The following is an 18,209-nucleotide window of genomic DNA, read 5'->3' as shown; positions in this document are numbered from 1 at the left end:
GCAACTAATTAGAAAATGAGAGTGTCATGAAGATAATTGTTACCCTAAACTGCTGACTCAGGTCATACTAGTGAGATGCACTTAAGGGAAGTAGCTAGAGAGAATAGAATGTAAAAAAAATTTCTAGGAAAGTAACTTTTCAATGAGAAAAGTATGAGAATTCACTACTCATACTAGAGCAGCAGTTTTCTCTATGTAAGAGCATCTCCAGTAATTTCAAATTATGACATGAGTCTCTAAATAAAATGAGTCCTACATCATTTTATTCTCAGTAGCTCATACAGCTCTCTTAGGAGGTGAAAATGGTGTGAAATGAAGCAAACGAGAAGAAAGTGTTGCAATTCAAAACAGGTTGAAAATCATAGCCCTGAAGAAAGAAAATTAAATGCTTTAATATCTATAAAATAAAAATAGGCTATACAACCGATACATCTGAGTCAATAAGGGTTTCTCTCCATTTACTATAGAAACAAGAGGTTCAAATTTACTGGAGTTCAAGTTTTATTTCAGGAGAAGATGTATATAATTCAATAAATTGGAAAATATAAATCAAATGTAGAAGAACACGGTTTTATAAAATTTACGATTCAAAGGTGATTCTTCAGTTTCCAAGTTGAGCCTTATTTTAGTGATGCATTTTCCCTTGTGAAACATTTTTCTTTCATGGAGAATAAATCAGCTACAATCAAAAATATTGTGTGCTCGCTTCGGCAGCACATATACTAAAATTGGAACGATACAGAGAAGATTAGCATGGCCCCTGCACAAGGATGACACGCAAATTCGTGAAGCGTTCCATATTAAAAAAAAAAAAAAAAAAAAATATTGTAAAATTCCAAGAGCTGAGTAAGAATGACACATTCATCTAAAGCTGAAATTGTGTTCCACATGTCCAGGTGTAAAAAGCATATTTTAGCCATTTATTGATTTAATAATGCACCAGGGCTTCCCTGGTGGCACAGTGATTGAGAGTCCGCCTGCCAATGCAGGGGACACGGGTTCGAGCCCTGGTCTGGGAGGACCCCACATGCCATGGAGCAACTAGGCCCGTGTGCCACAACTACTGAGCCTGCACTCTAGAGCCTGTGAGCCACAACTACTGAGCCCACGTGCTGCAACTGTTGAAGCCCGCATGCCTGGAGCCCGTGCTCTGCAACGGGAGAGGCCACCATGGTGAGAAGCCCGCACACCACAGTGAAGAGTGGCCCCTGCTCGCCGCAGCTGGAGAGAGCCCGTGCACAGCAGCAAAGACCCAAAGCAGCCAAAAATAAATAAATAAATAAATAATGCACCATTGCAGCTTTTCTCTATGTGCTTTCTTATACAGCATAATACTTTCATCTCAGGTGCTTTAATTTTTCCATGTTTATTCTAGTGTTCTAACCTCCCAAAGAGGCTTCAAATGCATCATGTTTTAGTGACATTACACTTGAAGGCATTGAATGCATTTGTCTATTTTTTTAGGAATACACTGTAAAAATTATGCGCCTTGGAGTCCCACGTAAAAAAATAATGACTTTATTTTATTTATCAATTCATTCATTCCTTCATCTATTTATTTACTTATTTAAAGATGTGACTGCTACAGTTATTATTGCTGTGTAACAAATGACCCCAAAAACACAGTGACTTAAAAGAATAATTTTATTATGTGCATGGATTCTGTGAGTCAGGAATTTGAACAGAGCAGAGCTGGTCAGCTAATCTCTACTCCATAAAGTCTGGGGTCTCAGCTAAGCAAACTTGAACTCTGGGAAGTGACTCAGTGTTTAGGGGCTGGGAACATCCAAAGCCTTGTTCAGGTGCACATCTGGAACCTTGGCTAGGATAACTCAGTCTAAGCCTGCCAGACAGAGTGTGTACACATGACCTCTACAGATGGCCTGGGTCCCTCACAGCATGGTAGCTTCAGAATAGTCAAACTTCTTCAAGATTCTAAGCACAAAAGTTCTAGCAAACAACATAGAAACCACATCATCTTTTATGACTCAGCCTCAGAAGTCAGCCAGCAAGCCAGCAGCACTTCCACCATATTCTGCTGGTCCATGCAGTTGTAAGGGGAGGGAAAATAGACACCACTTCTTGATGGAAGGAATATCAATGAATTTGGAGGTTTCATTTTAAAACCACCACAGGGCATATCATGATAGGTCACAGGATGTTTATTTTTAGGAATAATAAAAGGAATATAACTACTTGTATATTAGAGTTTAAAATTAATAAGGACTATTTTGAAAAACCTTATGCCAATTAATTTAAAAACAAAAAACAAGGACAAGTTCATAAAATATATAATATACTAAGACAAGAAGAAATGTAGAACTTGAACAGGATTATAAGCATTAAAGAAATTAAATCAGTGGTCAAAAATCTAATTACAACCATCCCCCCACCAATACACACGCCCACCGTTCTTCAAAGAAGATGTGCAAATGGCCAATAAATACAATGAATTATGGTACTCAGCATCACTACTCATAGGGAAATACCAATTACACTAAGTCCCCTATGTACAAACCTTCAGGCTGCGAAATTTCAAAGATGCAAACGTGCATCTGGTTCCAGCAAGGAACCAGAACCTGTGTCATCAATGTCAGGCATGAGTGAAATTGCAGCTTGCCCTCTGTCTCCTATTGCTGACGATCCTTCAGCTCTACCATCTCCCACCTCCTCTCCCTCCTCCAGTCAGTAACTCTTTTTGCCTGTTTACTCAATGCCAGCTCCTGTATGCCAGCTGTTGGACTGTACTACTGTACTTTTCAAAGTACTGTACTGTAAGATTTAAAATGTTTTCTTTATTTGTTGTGTTTGTTTTTTATGTATTATGTGTGAAAAGTATTATAAACCTATTACAGTACAGTACTATACAGCCAATTGTGTTAGTTGGGTCCCTAGGCTAACTTTGTCGGACTTTCGAAGAAATTGGACTTACGAACGTACTCTCAGAAGGGAAATTGTTCGTATATACGGAACTTACTGTAAAACCACATTTAGATACCACTTTACACCTGCTAAGATGGCTATCATCAAAAAATGGAAAACAACAAGTGGTGGTGAGGATATCCAAAAATTAGAACCCTTGTCCATGACTAATGGGAATGTAAAATGGTTCAGCTTCTTTGGAAAACAGTTTGGCATCTCCTCAAAAAGTTAAACATAGGATTACTATGTGACCCAACAATCCACTCCTAGGTGTGTAGATAGATAGATAGATAGATAGATAGATAGATAGATAGATAGATAGATAGATAGATATGCCCAAAAGAATTGAAAATGGGGACTCAAACAGATACTTGTATGTGACTTTCATTGCAACATTATTCATACCAGCCAAAAGTTGGAAACAACCAAGTGTCCATCTGCAGATGAATGGATAAGAAAAATGTAGTATATGCATACAATGGATTATTATTCATCCTTAAAAAGGAATGATGTACTGATACATGCTACAACACGGATGAACCATGAAAATGTTATGCTAAATGAACAGCCAAACACAAAAGGACAAGTATTATATGATTCCACTTAGATGAAATATTTAGAATAGGCAAATGCATAGAGACAGAAAATAGATTAGAGGCTACCAGGGGCTAGGGGAAGGGAGAAATGGAGATTTACTGTTTAAAGAGCAAAGAGTTTCTATTTGGGGTAATGAAGAAGTTTTTGAAATAGATAGGGATGATAGTTGCACAACATTGTGAATGTAACTGATGTCACTGTATTGTACACTTAAAAGTGGTTAAAATGGAAAACTTAATGTCATTTATATGTGTGTGTGTGTGTGTGTGTGTGTGTGTATAATAAAAACATCTCACCAGACCCAAAGTTTTATGGACAAGTTCATAAAACAGATAGTGTGTGTGTGTGTGTGTGTGTGTGTGTGTGTGTGTTAAAGAGGTAGAGAGAGAGAAACAGAAACAGAGAGACAGAGGACAACAGGGAGAGAGAGAAAGAAAAAGATTAGTCTTCTTTTTAGATATTAGAATATCCTTTATTCTCAAGAACAATACAGGAAAGGAAAAACAATAAGCCAAACTCAGTAATGAACATTAAGGCAAAAATAATCTAAATATTAGTAACTAAATCCAACAATTAATTTCTAAAACATCTTTACCAAGTTTAGTGTACCCCAGGAATGCAAGAAAAGTTTGACATTGTCACTGTGATCCACAACATTAAGAGATGAAAAAAGAAAAGTCTTATTTCATTACCTCAAAAGATGCAGGAAAAAAAAAAAAGCTGTGATACAACACTCATTCATGATTAAAAACTCTTCAGCCACATAGGAACACTTAACCTAAAAGAATGAGATTTTTGCATTTTAATTTAAAACAAGTCTGCTAGATTCATTTATTTTGCTTGCATAAGAATTTTTGCAAGAAATGCCATATTTGAATGAGGCCTTTCAATAATTTTAGAACATAATGAGGAGATGTATAATTCTTATGAACTGCTTTAGTTTAGTTAAATATTAAAAGATAAGGGAGAGGGGACCTTCAAGATGGCGAGGAGTAAAACGTGGAGATCACCTTCCTCCCCACAAATACATCAAAAATACATCTACATGTGGAACAACTCCTACAGAACACCTGCTAAATGCTGGCACAAGACCTCAGACTTCCCAAAAGGCAAGAAACTCCCCACGTACCTGGATAGGGCAAAAGAAAAAAGAAAAAACAGAGACAAAAGAATAGGGACCTGCACCTCGGGGAGGGAGCTGTGAAGGAGGAAAAGTTTCCACACACTAGGAAGCCCCTTCACTGGTAGAGACGGGGGGGTGATGGGGGGGAAGCTTCGTAGCCACGGAGAAGAGCACAGCAACAGGGGTGCAGAGGGCAGAGTGGAGAGATTCCCGCACAGAAGATCAGTGCCGACCAGCACTCACCAGCCTGAGAGGCTTGTCTGCTCACCCACTGGGTCGGGTGGGGGCTGGGAGCTGAGGCTCGGGCTTCAGAGGTCAGATCCCAGGGAGAGGACTGGGGTTGGCTGCGTGAACACAGCCTGAAGCAGGCTAGTGTACCACAGCTAGCCAGGAGGGAGCTGGGAAAATGTCTGGAACTGCCTAAGAGGCAAAAGAACATTCTTTTGGGGTGTGCAGGAGAGGGGATTCAGAGCACTGCCTAAACGAGCTCCAGAGACAGGCACGAGCCTTGGCTATCAGCAAGGACATCAGAGACCTGCATGAGATGCTAAGGCTGCTCCTGCAGCCACCAAGAAGCCTGTGTGCAAGCACAGGTCACTATCCACACCTCCCCTCCTGGGAGCCTGTGTAGCCTGCCACAGCCAGGGTCACGTGATCCAGGGACAACTTCCCCAGGAGAACACATGGCACACCACAGGCTGTTGCAATGTCATACCAGACTCTGCTGCCGTAGGCTCACCCTGCATTCCATACTCCTCCCTCCCACCAGCCTGAGTGACACAGAGCTTCCAAATCAGCCACTCCTTTAACCCCCTTCAGTCTGGGCAGGGAACAGAAACCCTCAGACAACCTACAAGCAGAGGCCAAAATTTAAATTTGGGGCCAAATGCAAAGCTGAACCCCAGAAGCTGTGCGAACAAAGAAGAGAAAGGGAAATTTCTCCCAACAGCCTCAGAAGCAGTGGATTAAATCTCCACAGTCAACTTGACGTACCCTGCATCTCTGGAATACCTGAATATATAACAAATCATCAAAAAATTTAGGCGGTGGATTTTGGGAGCGACTGTATACTTGGGGTTTGCTTTCTGCATCTAAATTGTTTTTGGTTTTATGTTTATTTTAGTTTACTATTTAGAGCTTATTATCTTTGGTAGATTTGTTTACTGATTTCGTTGCTCTCTTCCTTTTTTCTTAATATATATTTTTTCCTTTTTCTCTTTTTGTGAGTGTGCATGTGTATGTTTCTTTGTGTGATATTGTCTGTACAGGTTTGTTTTTACCATTTGTCCTAGGGTTCTGTCTGTCCATTTTTCTGTTTTCTTGTATAGTTTTTAGCGCTTGTTACATTGGTGGATTTGTTTTTTGGTTTGGTTATTCTCTTCTTTCTTTCTTTTTTTTATTACATTTTTAATTCTTTTATTTTTAATAATATTTTTCCATTTTTATTTTAAGGACTTTATTTTATTTTTTCTTTCTTTCTTTCTTTCTTTTTTTTTTCTCCCTTTTCTTCTGAGCCAAGTGGTGGACAGTGTCTTGGTGCTCTGGCCAGGTGTCAGCCCTGAGCCTCTGAGGGGGGAGAGCCAAGATCAGGACATTGCTCCACCAGAGACCTCCCAGCCCAATGTAATATCAAATGGCAAAAGATCTCACAGTGATCTCCATCTCAACGCTAAGACCCAGCTTCACTCAACAACCAGCAAGCTACAGTGCTGGACACCCTATGCCAAACAACTAGGAAGACAGGAACACAACCCCACCCATTAACAGAGAGGCTGCCTAAAATCATAATAAGGTTACAGACACCCCAAAACGCACCACCAGAAGCGTTCCTACCCACCATAAAGACAAGATCCAGCCTCATTCACCAGAACACAGGCACCAGTCCCCTCCAATAGGAAGCCTACACAACCCACTGAACCAACCTTACCCACTGGGAGCACACACCAAAAACAATGGGAACTATGAACCTGCAGCTTATGAAAGGCAGATCCTAAACACAGTAAGTTAAGCAAAATGAGAAGACAGAGAAATACATAGCAGATGAAGGAGCAAGGTAAAAACCCACCAGCCCAAACCAATGAAGAGAAAATAGCAGTCTACCTGAAAAAGAATTCAGAGTAATGATAGTAAAGATGATCCAAAATCTTGGAAATAGAATGGAGAAAATACAAGAAATGTTTAACAAGGACCTAGAAGAACTAAGGAGCAAACAAACAATGATGAACAACACAATAAATGAAATTAAAAATTCTCTAGAAGGAATCAATAGTAGAATAATTGAAGCAGAAGAACGGATAAGTGACCTGGAAGATAAAATAGTGGAAATAACTACTGCGCAGCAGACTAAAGAGAAAAGAATGAAAAGAATTGAGAACAGTCTCAGAGACCACTGGGACAACTTTAAACAAACCAACATTCAAATAATAGGGGTCCCAGAAGAAGAAGATAAAAAGAAAGGGAGTGAGAAAATTTTTGAAGAGATTATAGTTGAAAACTTCCCTAATATGGGTAAGGAAAGAGTCAATCAAGTCCAGGAAGTGCAGAGAGTCCCATACAGGATAAATCCAAGGTGAAACACGCCAAGACACATATTAATCAAACTATTAAAAATTAAATACAAAGAAAAAATATTAAAAGCAGCAAAGGAAAAACAATAAATAATATACAAGAGAATCCCCATAAGATTAACAGCTGATCTTTCAGCAGAAACTCTACAAGCCAGAAGGGAGTGGCAGAACATATTTAAAGTGACAAAAGGGAAAAATCTACAACCAAGATTACTCTACCCAGAAAGGATCTCATTCAGATTTGGCAGAGAAATTAGAAACTTTAAAGACAAACAAAAGCTAAGAGAATTCAGCACCACCAAACCAGCTTTACAACAAATGCTAAAGGAACTTCTCTAGGCAGGAAACACAAGAGAAGGAAAAGACCTACAGTGACAAACCCAAAACAATTAAGAAAATGGTAACAGGAACATACATATCGATAACTACCTTAAATGTAAATGGATTAAATGCTCCAACCAAAAGACATAGACTGGCTGAATGGCTACAAAAACAAGACCCGTACATATGCTGTCTACAAGAGACCCACTTCAGACCTAGGGACACATACAGACTGAAAGTGAGGGGAGGGAAAAAGATATTCCATGCAAATGGAAATCAAAAGAAAGCTGGAGTAGCAATACTCATGTCAGATAAAATAGACTTTAAAATAAAGAATGTTACAAGAGACAAGGAAGGACACTACATAATGATCAAGGGATCAATCCAAGAAGAAGGTATAACAATTGTAAATATTTATGCACCCAACATAGGAACACCTCAATACATAAGGAAAATGCTAACAGCCATAAAAGGGGAAATCAACAATAACACAATCATAGTAGGGGACTTTAACACCCCACTTTCACCAATGGACAGATCATCCAAAATGAAAATAAATAAGGAAACACAAGCTTTAAATGATACATTAAACAAGGTGGACTTAATTGATATTTATAGGACATTCCATCCAAAATCAGCAGATTACACTTTCTTATCAAGTGCTCATGGAACATTCTCCAGGATAGATCATATCTTGGGTCACAAATCAAGCCTTGGTAAATTTAACAAAATTGAAATCATATCAAGTATCTTTTCTGACCACAACACTATGAGACTAGCTATCAATTACAGGAAAAAAATCTGTAAAAAATACAAACACATGAGGCTAAACAATACACTATAAAATAACCAAGATATCACTGAAGAAATCAAAGAAGAAATCAAAAAATACCTAGAAACAAATGACAATGAAAACATGATGACCCAAAACCTATGGGATGCAGCAAAAGTGGTTTTAAGAGGGAAGTTTATAGCAATAAAATCCTACCTCAAGAAACAAGAAACATCTCTAATAAACAACTTAACCTTACATTAAAGCAATTACAAAAAGAAAAACAAAAAAACCCCAAATTTAGCAGAAGGAAAGAAATCATAAAGATCAGATCAGAAGTAAATGAAAAAGAAATCAAGGAAAAGATAGCAAAGATCAGTAAAACTAAAAGCTGGATCTTTGAGAAGATAAACAAAATTGATAAACCATTAGCCAGACTCAAGAAAAAAAGGGAGATGACTCAGATCAATAGAATTAGAAATGAAAAAGGAGAAATAGCAATTGACACTGCAGAAATACAAAGGATCATGAGAGATTACTACAAGCAACTATATGCCAATAAAATTGACAACGTGGAAGAAATGGACAAATTTTTAGAATAGCACAAACTTCCAAGACTGAACCAGGAAGAAATAGAAAATATAAACAGATCAATCACAAGCACTGACGTTGAAACTGTGATTTAAAATCTTCCAACAAACAAAAGCCGAGGACCAGATGACTTCACAGGTGATTTCTATCAAACATTTAGAGAAGAGCTAACACCTATCCTTCTCAAACTCTTCCAAAGTATAGCAAAGGGAGGAACACTCCCAAACTCATTCTACGAGGCCACCATCACCCTGATACCAAAACCAGACAAAGGTGTCACAAAGAAAAAAACTACAGGCCCATATCACTGATGCACATAGATGCAAAAATCCTCAACGAAATACTAGCAAACAGAATCCAACAGCACATTAAGAGGATCGTACAGCATGATCAAGTGAGGTTTATCCCAGGAATGCAAGGATTCTTCATGGAGAAAAGGGAACCCTCTTGCACTGTTGTTGGGAATATAAATTGATACAGCCACTATGGAGAACAGTATGGAGGTTCCTTAAAAAACTAAAAATAGAATTACCATGCAACCCAGCAACCCCACTACTGGGCATATACCCCCAGAGAAAACCATAATTCAAAAAGACACATGCCCAGTGTTCATTGAAGCACTATTTACAATAACCAGGTCATGGAATCAACCTAAATGTCCATCGACAGATGAATGGATAAAGATGTGGCACATATATACAATGGAATATTACTCAGCCATAAAAAGAAACGAAATTGAATTATTTGTAGTGAGGTGGATGGACCTAGAGACTGTCATACAGAGTGAAGTAAGTCAGAAAGAGAAAAACAAATATCATATATTAATGCATATATGTGGAACCTAGAAAAATGGTACAGATGAGCCGGTTTGCAGTATAGAAATTGAGACACAGATGTAGAGAACAAACTTATGGACACCAAGGGGGAAAAGTGGTGGGGGGTGGTGGTGGTGTGATGAATTGGGAGATTGGGATTGACATATATACACTAATATGTATAAAATGGATAACTAATTAGAACCTGCTGTAAAAAAAAGTAAATTAAAAAAAATCAAAAATTCAAAAAACAAAAAGAGTCATGTACCACAGTGTTCATTACAGCTTTGTTTACAATAGCCAGGACATGGAATCAACCTAAATGTCCATTGACAGATGAATGGATGAAGAAGATATGGCACATATATACTCAGCCATAAAAAGAAACGAAATTGAGTTATTTGTAATGAGGTGGATGGACCTAGAGACTGTCATACAGAGTGAAGTAAGAAAGAGAAAAATGAATACCGTATGCTAACACATATATATGGAATCTAAGAGGAAAAATATGGTTCTGAAGAACCTATGGGCAGGACAGGAATAAAGACACAGGCATAGAGAATGGACTTGAGGACACGGCGAAGGGGAAGTGTAAGCTGGGATGAAGTGAGAGAGTGGTATGGACATATATACACTACCAAATGTAAAATAGATAGCTAGTGGGAAGCAGCTGGATAGCACAGGGAGATCAGCTCGGTGTTTTGTGTCCACCTATATGGGTGGGAAAGGGAGGGTGGGAGGGAGAAGCAAGAGGGAGGAGCTATGGGGATATATGTATATGTATAGCTGATTCACTTTGTTATACAGCAGAAACTAACACACCATTGTAAAGCAATTATACTCCAATAAAGATGTTAAAAATAAAAAATAAAAAAATTAAATTAAAAAAAAGAAATCTCAAGACAGGGGAGAAAATTGCCACAGAATCCATTTAACTTCACCCCAACTCTGATCCTAACTATTTTGTTTAGTCACATTTGGGTCTACTTAATAAAAGAATTTAACAAGTGCCCTCAAAAAAAAAAAAAAAAAAGATAAGGGAAGTCATAATCAGAAGGTTAGTTAGCACAAGCATAGCAAACAAATCCTACCTCTTATAAGAGTTGACCACTTGAAGTAGATGATCTCTCACAATAAACATCTACTACGTTCCCCCAAAACTCATATGTTGACAGCTAACCCTCAATGTGATTGTGTTTGGAGATAGGGATTTTAGGAAGTAATTAAGGCCTAAATGAGGTCTTAAGGGTGGGCCCTAATTTCATAGGATTGGTGGCTTTATATGAAAAAGAAGAGGGAGTTCTCTCTCTCTAATCCGCAGACACCAAGGAAAGGCCATGTGAGGACACAGCAAGAAGGCAGCCATCTACAAGTCAGGAAGAGAGCCCTTACCAAAAACTGAATCAACTGGCAACTTGATCTTGGACTACCATCCTCCAGACCTGTGAGAAAATAAATCTCTATGGTTTAAGCCACCCAGTCTGGTATTTTGTTAAAGCAGCCAGAGCTAAGACAACATCCACATTTTTTTTCCATTAAACTTTACAGCATTTACTGAGTGCCAGGACTTGACAAATATTAACTTAATAAGCCTCGTCATGACCCTTTGGAGTAAGTACTATTATGAACTCATTTTACAAATGAGGATGCTGAAACCTTGAGAAGTTAAGGAAGTTGACTAAGATCCCTCAACTCTAAGATCCAGCATCCAATGTCTCTCTCTTCTCTGCTCCTGGACTCCACTGGACATGGCAGACATGGTGGACCTTGTCAATTTCTCCTCCATGTCTTTCATCCACACTTTCCTATTTTCCATCTCTCTGTGCCACATTTGAATTTTTTAAATCTATCTTTTACATCACTCATTCTCTTTCCAACTCTCTCATCCACCCTTCACTTTAAAATAAAAAAAATCATGGAGATATATATATATATACACACACACACACACACATATATCTGATTCACTTTGCTGTACACCTGAAACTAACACAACATTGTAAATCAACTATACTCCAATAAAAATTTTTTTAAGAATTCATGACTTTATTATTCATTTCTAAAAGCTCTAGCTGATTCTTTTTAATGTTTGCCTGACCTTTTTGACAGTATCTCACTCTTCTTCCATATTTTCAAAGCCTCTTTTTAAGTTCTTTTACAGTCATTGTTTTTTCTGATTCTCCAAATGATCACTGCATTATCAGAAGTTCTTGGGTATCTAACTACACCCTCTAATTGCAGACTCTTGACTATTTCCTCCTGTGTGTCTAATTTTTTATTGTGAATTCATCTTCAGCAACATTTATCTGTAGCAATTCTGAATGGACTACTTGAAGGTGTGTCCCTCCAGAAAAGTTTTGTATCTGCTCTTGCCCAGCACCCCACAGGGATACAGTAGCCTGAGACCACTAATTAAAACGTGTCACTTAGGGAGTTCCTAAATGATGTAGGTAGCATGAATAAGGGAATTCAGCAGCATGGTGCAAGCCAATGGTTATGAATTCTCAGGAGATATTCTTCCTGCCACATGCAGAGTTGGTGAACAGAGACAGACAAGTTTTCTCATGGTCTCCCTGCACCAGCACTAGGTAATAGCCCCTTTCAATCAAAAGGCTTCTTTCCATTCTGAAAGTCTTCTTTGTATTACTTCTTTGATACATTCTACCTTTTCATTTTCTTGATTCTCTCTTTCTATATAACTACAAGTGTTGAATTTCTGTGATCCTCTCATTTTCTCTGTATTGCCTTTCTGTAAAGGTGATATGCTACTTCTTTCATTGGAAGAGCCAGAAATACGCATATCTGTGACCTGTTCTTTGTGACCACTCAGTTTTTCCAGAAAACAATATTCCACATTTTCCAGAGGAAAGGTGGGACAGAGGATCCAGGTATACGTGCGGGTGTCTCAGCTCTGTGAGAAAGGTGCGTCCTCCCACCTCTCCATTTCAGACCCAGTTTTCAGCCCTGAGACACACACACCTTCTGCTGTACCTGAACTTGAGACCACTGTCTCTGGTACAACTTCCCTGGAGAAGAAACCCCCAGTTTTCTCAAGGTGGCAGGAGAAGAGGGGGTTGGGAAAGAAGGGTATTATTCTTCAGGCTTCCAGGGGGTCGGGGAGGGTCCTGAGGACCTAGCCCCTCTATATATAGATTTTCACATTTTCTTGCATTCTCAGCCCCAGAGCCTCCCCACTTTCCTTGGTACCTAACTATTCATTTCCTGGGGCTGTCATACAAAGTCCCACAGGCTGGGTGGCTCAAAACAACAGAACTTTATTGTCTTGCCATTGAGGAGACTAGGGTAAGAAATCAAGGCTTTGGAGGGTTGGTTTCCTCTGAGGGCTGTGAGGGACAGTCAGTTCCAGGCCTCACTCCCAGCTTCTGGTGGCCTCACATTCCTCGGCTTATAGATGATGTTCTCCCTGTGCCTTCACAGGTCTTCCCTCTGTGCATGGCTGTCTGTGCCCAAATCCCCCCTTTTTAAAAGGACACGATCCTATTGGCTCAGGGCCCACCCTAATGACCTCACCTTAAATTGGCTACCTCTTTAAAAGACCTTATCTCCAAATAAGGTCACATTCTGAAGCACTAGGGGTTAGGACTTGAACATATCTTTCTGGGAGACACAATTCAGCCCATCACACTGCTGAGCCAAATCCGGAGCCCTCTCTAAAGTTCTGCAGAGCGGATCAGCTCATTTCCTCATTTTCATGCCTACCTGGCCACCCCACCTCACCCCACACACACACAGGTACACACAGAGGTGCACACACACGTACACATACAGACAGAAATGCAAAGACACACACACAGACACAGACACACACACACATACACATACAGACAGAAATGCAAAGACACACACACACATACACATACAGACAGAAATGCAAAGACACACACACAGACACACACACAAAGACACACACAGATACATACACACAGATACACACAGATACAGAGACACATACATACACCAACTTAGATACACACACAGACACAGATTCACATACACATATACAGACACACACACACGAGACACCCACACACATAGACAGACACACAGACAGACACACAAACAGATATACAGACACACAGATATAAAGATACACACACAGACACAAACACACACACACAGGCACACACAGATCCACACAGATGCACACACACACGCACACATGCTAGTATACTTGGAGGGTGGCTTTTTTGGTCTGTTCATTCCGTTACTCTGCCATCTGCTTTGCCTCTTTTCCCATTTCCTTTGCTTTTTGGGCCATAACAGTGGTATCCTCGTTCAGTAAGTTCAGTGGGATTCAGAGAATAAGCAGAGATTCCTCTTGTACATTCAATTTTCCACGTTTAACCAGAAAACGCTCCAGAGCAACCTCCAGGGAGCCTGTGCAGCCGATAAGTTAGACATCCTTGCCCTGTAATGACGACCTTCGCTGACTCTAAGCCACCCACCTCTGAGCGTTGCCTGTCGTTGACCAGAAATGCCCAGCAACCAGGTGCTGTGAGGGAAGGGACAGCTCCGAAAGCTTGACCTCATTTCTGCCCAGCTCCCCCATGCTGATTCCCTTTGTGCTTCTCCTGTAAGCTGTGCACCTCTGCTCACCCCGTGCGTGTGTGTTCCTCTGTAGAGTAACCTGTCACTTTAAAAGAAAAAAAAAGCCACCTAGTGACCTTCCTTAGGAACGGGTTGCTAAGCGGGTGTTTTTGCTGAGACGTGGCTGCAGCTTCCCAGGGAGCAGCCCAGGGGCCGCCCCAACGTTCAGCCTTTCCCGCTGGATTTTTTAGAAGATTCAACAGTGAGACGCATTCCACTTTCCCTTCATCCCAGGAAGGAGAATCTGCAAAGTGCCTTGTAAAGTTCCTTAAGGTAAATCACTTCTTCCCGGGAGCTGGGCTGCAGCAGTGCAGTCCTGCTTTCAGCTACCAGGCTTGGAGTTCAGCCTCTCCCCTGGATATCCTGAGCCTAATGAATTGTAAATGTAGGGGTCCTCATCATTATTATTTACGTTTTACTTTCTGGAATGGAAACGTACAGTATGACTTGGGCTGCTTTGATTTGAGCCACTGCCTGGTGTCTGGTTTGCAGGAAATTAAGTCCGGCTCATGACAGCCCCTGGGTGGAATTTCTCCCGAAGCTGTCTCTGCTTCCTTCCTGGGATGTCCACGCCATCCTGTTGCATTCTGGTCTCCCGGAAACACTGGCTGCCGGTTGCATTTCTGGGCCTTTTAGTTCAAATTGGTTCGAGGGGGGAAATACTAGTTATTGCAAGCTTCACTCTCCTTGGCATTAGACAGAGGAAGATCCGTTACAGACAAAGGCTGGTTGCTCTCCCCGAAGACCCCGGAAATCTACCGGCTGTGTTTAAACTGATTGTTTCCCTTTGTTGCAAAGAGGGGCTCTGAAAGGCTGATAAAGTCTAATGGGAAATACATGTACGTTATTGGATTTTCATATAAGCTTTCCTGCAAGTAAATTCAGGACCAGAATGAAATCTCTTTCAAATGGATCTCCTAGAGCTCTTTTAAGGAGTCATGCATTCAAACATGTATTGATCATCAACAATGCACCAGGCTTCAGTAAGGTGCTGAAGTTTCGAGTGTGCAAAAATGAACTAGAGCAGGTCGGAAGCTCAGAGTTCACTGGGAAGACAGACCTATAAACAGATAATAACAGTACAATGAGCTAAGCGCCATAAGAGATTTATGAAAGGGTTTGAGTGCTTAAAGCACAGCAGGATGACTCCCAGGGAGGGTCTGGGAGCACTCAGTTCATCAGATAAATGCACTGGGTATATGTCACATCACACAGCTCAAATGTGGTATTTATACTCTTTGAAGACAATATACATTATATGGAGTTGATGAAATGATTCTCTAAAGCTATTTGTCACTCACCTTTTACAACAGGAAGCTGTGGCTGAAATAACTTGGAGAATTAGGAAATGAAATCAAACAGGGTGTGCATGGCACCTGCCCAGTGTTCCAGGATCTAACAGGATCAGACAGAAAAGGCTAAATGCTGTGCACAGGGAGAAAATGCTCATAGGTGTGAGGACAGGGGATGGTTTCAGAAACACCATAAAAGGAAACAGAAAAAAAACTGCCCTGGGCGCAGCTGGGGCATGGGAGAGAGGGCATATTGGTTATCGGTGCCACGAATTCAAAGTTGAGAACCAAAGATGGTAATGGGGACTTTGACGTCACCTAAGGTCTTTCTTACGACTCTCATTCCTGTCCCCTAACTGCTTTTTCCCTCCCCATTCCTTTCTTCTACATTCTGCCTCTACCGCCACCTTTTCTTAATAATAACACTTACTTCCCAGTATTGAGAGCCTGGTCCATGCTACGCATTTTACTACACATATTCTATCATTTAACCCTGATAAAATAATCACTCATTGAGGTAGGAATTATGATCACAAGTTTACAGGTACAGCAATGTATCTCAGAGGGGTGAAGGCATTGCTCCAAGATCACACAGCTGATAAACAGAGTTGGAATTTGAATCCAGGTTCACATAATTTTTTACAAAGGTCTCACTCTTTCTGTAAACCCATGTCTTCACTGTTCTGGCGTAGGACGCATATACTGTATTATCTTCTAAGCGGCCAAGGTTGAAATGCATTGCATACAATGCCGCCCTTTTCATATACCTTCATTCCTTTTTCTCTGCTTCTTTAGAATTTGCCACAAGACCCTCTGGACAGGGCTCTGATCCTCTGATGACCCTCAGAGATACTCCATTTGTTTGGATGAAGGCGTCAGTACTTTCCTTGAAAAATATCTTTGGTTTTCTGCATTGAGTTAAACTAAATACATCATTGACCTAAAGTAGCCAAAGCCCTTTCTCACAGGGGCAATGCTCTGTGCTTTTCAATTGTAAATATTTCGAGAATAGTGGACTAACATAGAAGAGTTACTGATATTGCAAAAACAGAATAAACGTTGAGACAGAGAGGTAGAGGGACATGGAGGAGGACACTGGAATCACAGATTCTCGGGGCCAAGTTCTGATTGTGACATTTAATAACCATAATGGCAAAGCATGGAACCTGTCAGAGGCTAACCTCAGAGGAAACCTGCATTTCCTCATGCGCAAATTGAGGCACATGCTACTAAGCTGGAAGTGTTTTTGTGAGTCCGAGTGATAACGTATGTCTAGAGAGAGAACAAAATAAGTCTGCAGTAAATCACGGCTCTTATTTTGCTGTTGCCAATAGGAATATATTAACAAACATTCCGTGTGCATGATGATGACAAGCTGCATATTAAAGTTGCAGAGTATTGATTTGTTTTCTTAGCAACCGTGCTCATAAAAAGATCAATTTTGATGTCATTTGATTTCCTTAGAAACTCATTCAAAGGTAATGATCAGGAAAAAATGAGGAGAAAAAAATCAACCCCATTATATTTTTCATTTTCTGCTTCTGTCTCTTTCCATGTAACATTTTTTAACTTGTTGAGAATCTTTTTTTTTTTTTTAGTTACTAAAATATTTCACAGTTCTTTTTTTTCCACTTCATAATTACCACTGTTTCAGGGAGCTCCCTTGCCCTGTAGAATTTTATTTTTATTATCTGCCCCCTGAGTCTCTCTAGATTACCTCCTCACCCTTTTAATATCTTAGCTGCTTTCACTATTTCCTTTCCTCCATATTTTACAGCCTGGGTGGAGTTCTGGACTGGAGACAATAGAATTTCAGATGCTTTATTTCCCTTTAAAGTGCTAATTCTCCGTTAGGGTAAATGAAACCTTGAAGGCTTCAGATGAGCTGCTTACATGACGAAGTCCCAGTTAAGATTCAGGTTCCACAGCTATTAGAAGGGCTTACGATTTGTCAGCCTTGCTGTCGCTCCCTGTGTTCTCTCATTTAATCTTCACAGCAGCCCAAGGAGGACAGTGAAGCTTTGAAAGCCTTCAGAATGTGGCCAAGGAAGACACAGCCAATAAAGAGTAATTTAGTCATTCATTCAACAAAATGTATTGTGTCTACTGGGAGCCACAGTCCTAGGCTCTGGGGCTAAACAATGAGCAAATGTTCCTGCCCTCTTGTAGCTTATATTTTAATGAGAATGGGCAGACAATAACAAATAAATATGTATGTCAACTGGTGATAAGGACTATGGAAAAAGAGATCACTGTAAGTTGGTCAGGGAGCTCCAGGAGGGTGAGGGTGGGAGATTATCATTGTACTGTGGGTGTTCAGGGAAGATCCCTCTGATAAAATGAAATCTGAGCAGTCCTGAAGGAAATGAAAAGAGAGAGAACAGGGTAGATGTCTTGGGAAAGAGAGTTCTAGGCAGAGCAACTGCAAAGGCCCTGAGGCAAGAAGATTCAAGGGCAGATCATGGAGGGGCTTGTAGGCCATTGAAGGATTTTGGATTTAACTCTGTTAAGGGAAGGAAGTCACTGGAGAATTTTGAGCGGAGGAAGGACATGATCTCACTTATATGTCAAACAATTCACTCTGGCTTCAATACAGAGAAT

General features: G+C 40.2%; 1 protein-coding gene and 1 non-coding gene across 3 annotated transcripts in view; both read left to right on the top strand.

Moving 5' to 3' along the window:
• The first annotated feature begins 698 nt into the window (after positions 1-698).
• Positions 699-805, top strand: LOC118896237. The gene has a single exon (XR_005020143.1). It is a non-coding gene; the product is annotated as a U6 spliceosomal RNA (small nuclear RNA).
• A 13,632-nt stretch (positions 806-14,437) lies between these two features.
• CC2D2A (coiled-coil and C2 domain containing 2A) overlaps positions 14,438-18,209 on the top strand; it is a 134,586-nt gene continuing 130,814 nt past the window's right edge. For both annotated transcript variants that reach the window (XM_036853360.1, XM_036853358.1), the window contains exon 1: positions 14,438-14,589. The gene's annotated coding sequence lies outside the window, so the exon portion shown is untranslated. The remainder of the gene's footprint in view (positions 14,590-18,209) is intronic.

This window comes from Balaenoptera musculus, chromosome 5 (assembly GCF_009873245.2).
Source record: "Balaenoptera musculus isolate JJ_BM4_2016_0621 chromosome 5, mBalMus1.pri.v3, whole genome shotgun sequence".
NCBI classification, from domain to species: domain Eukaryota; kingdom Metazoa; phylum Chordata; class Mammalia; order Artiodactyla; family Balaenopteridae; genus Balaenoptera; species Balaenoptera musculus.
This window is presented reverse-complemented; position numbering and strand designations above follow the sequence as displayed.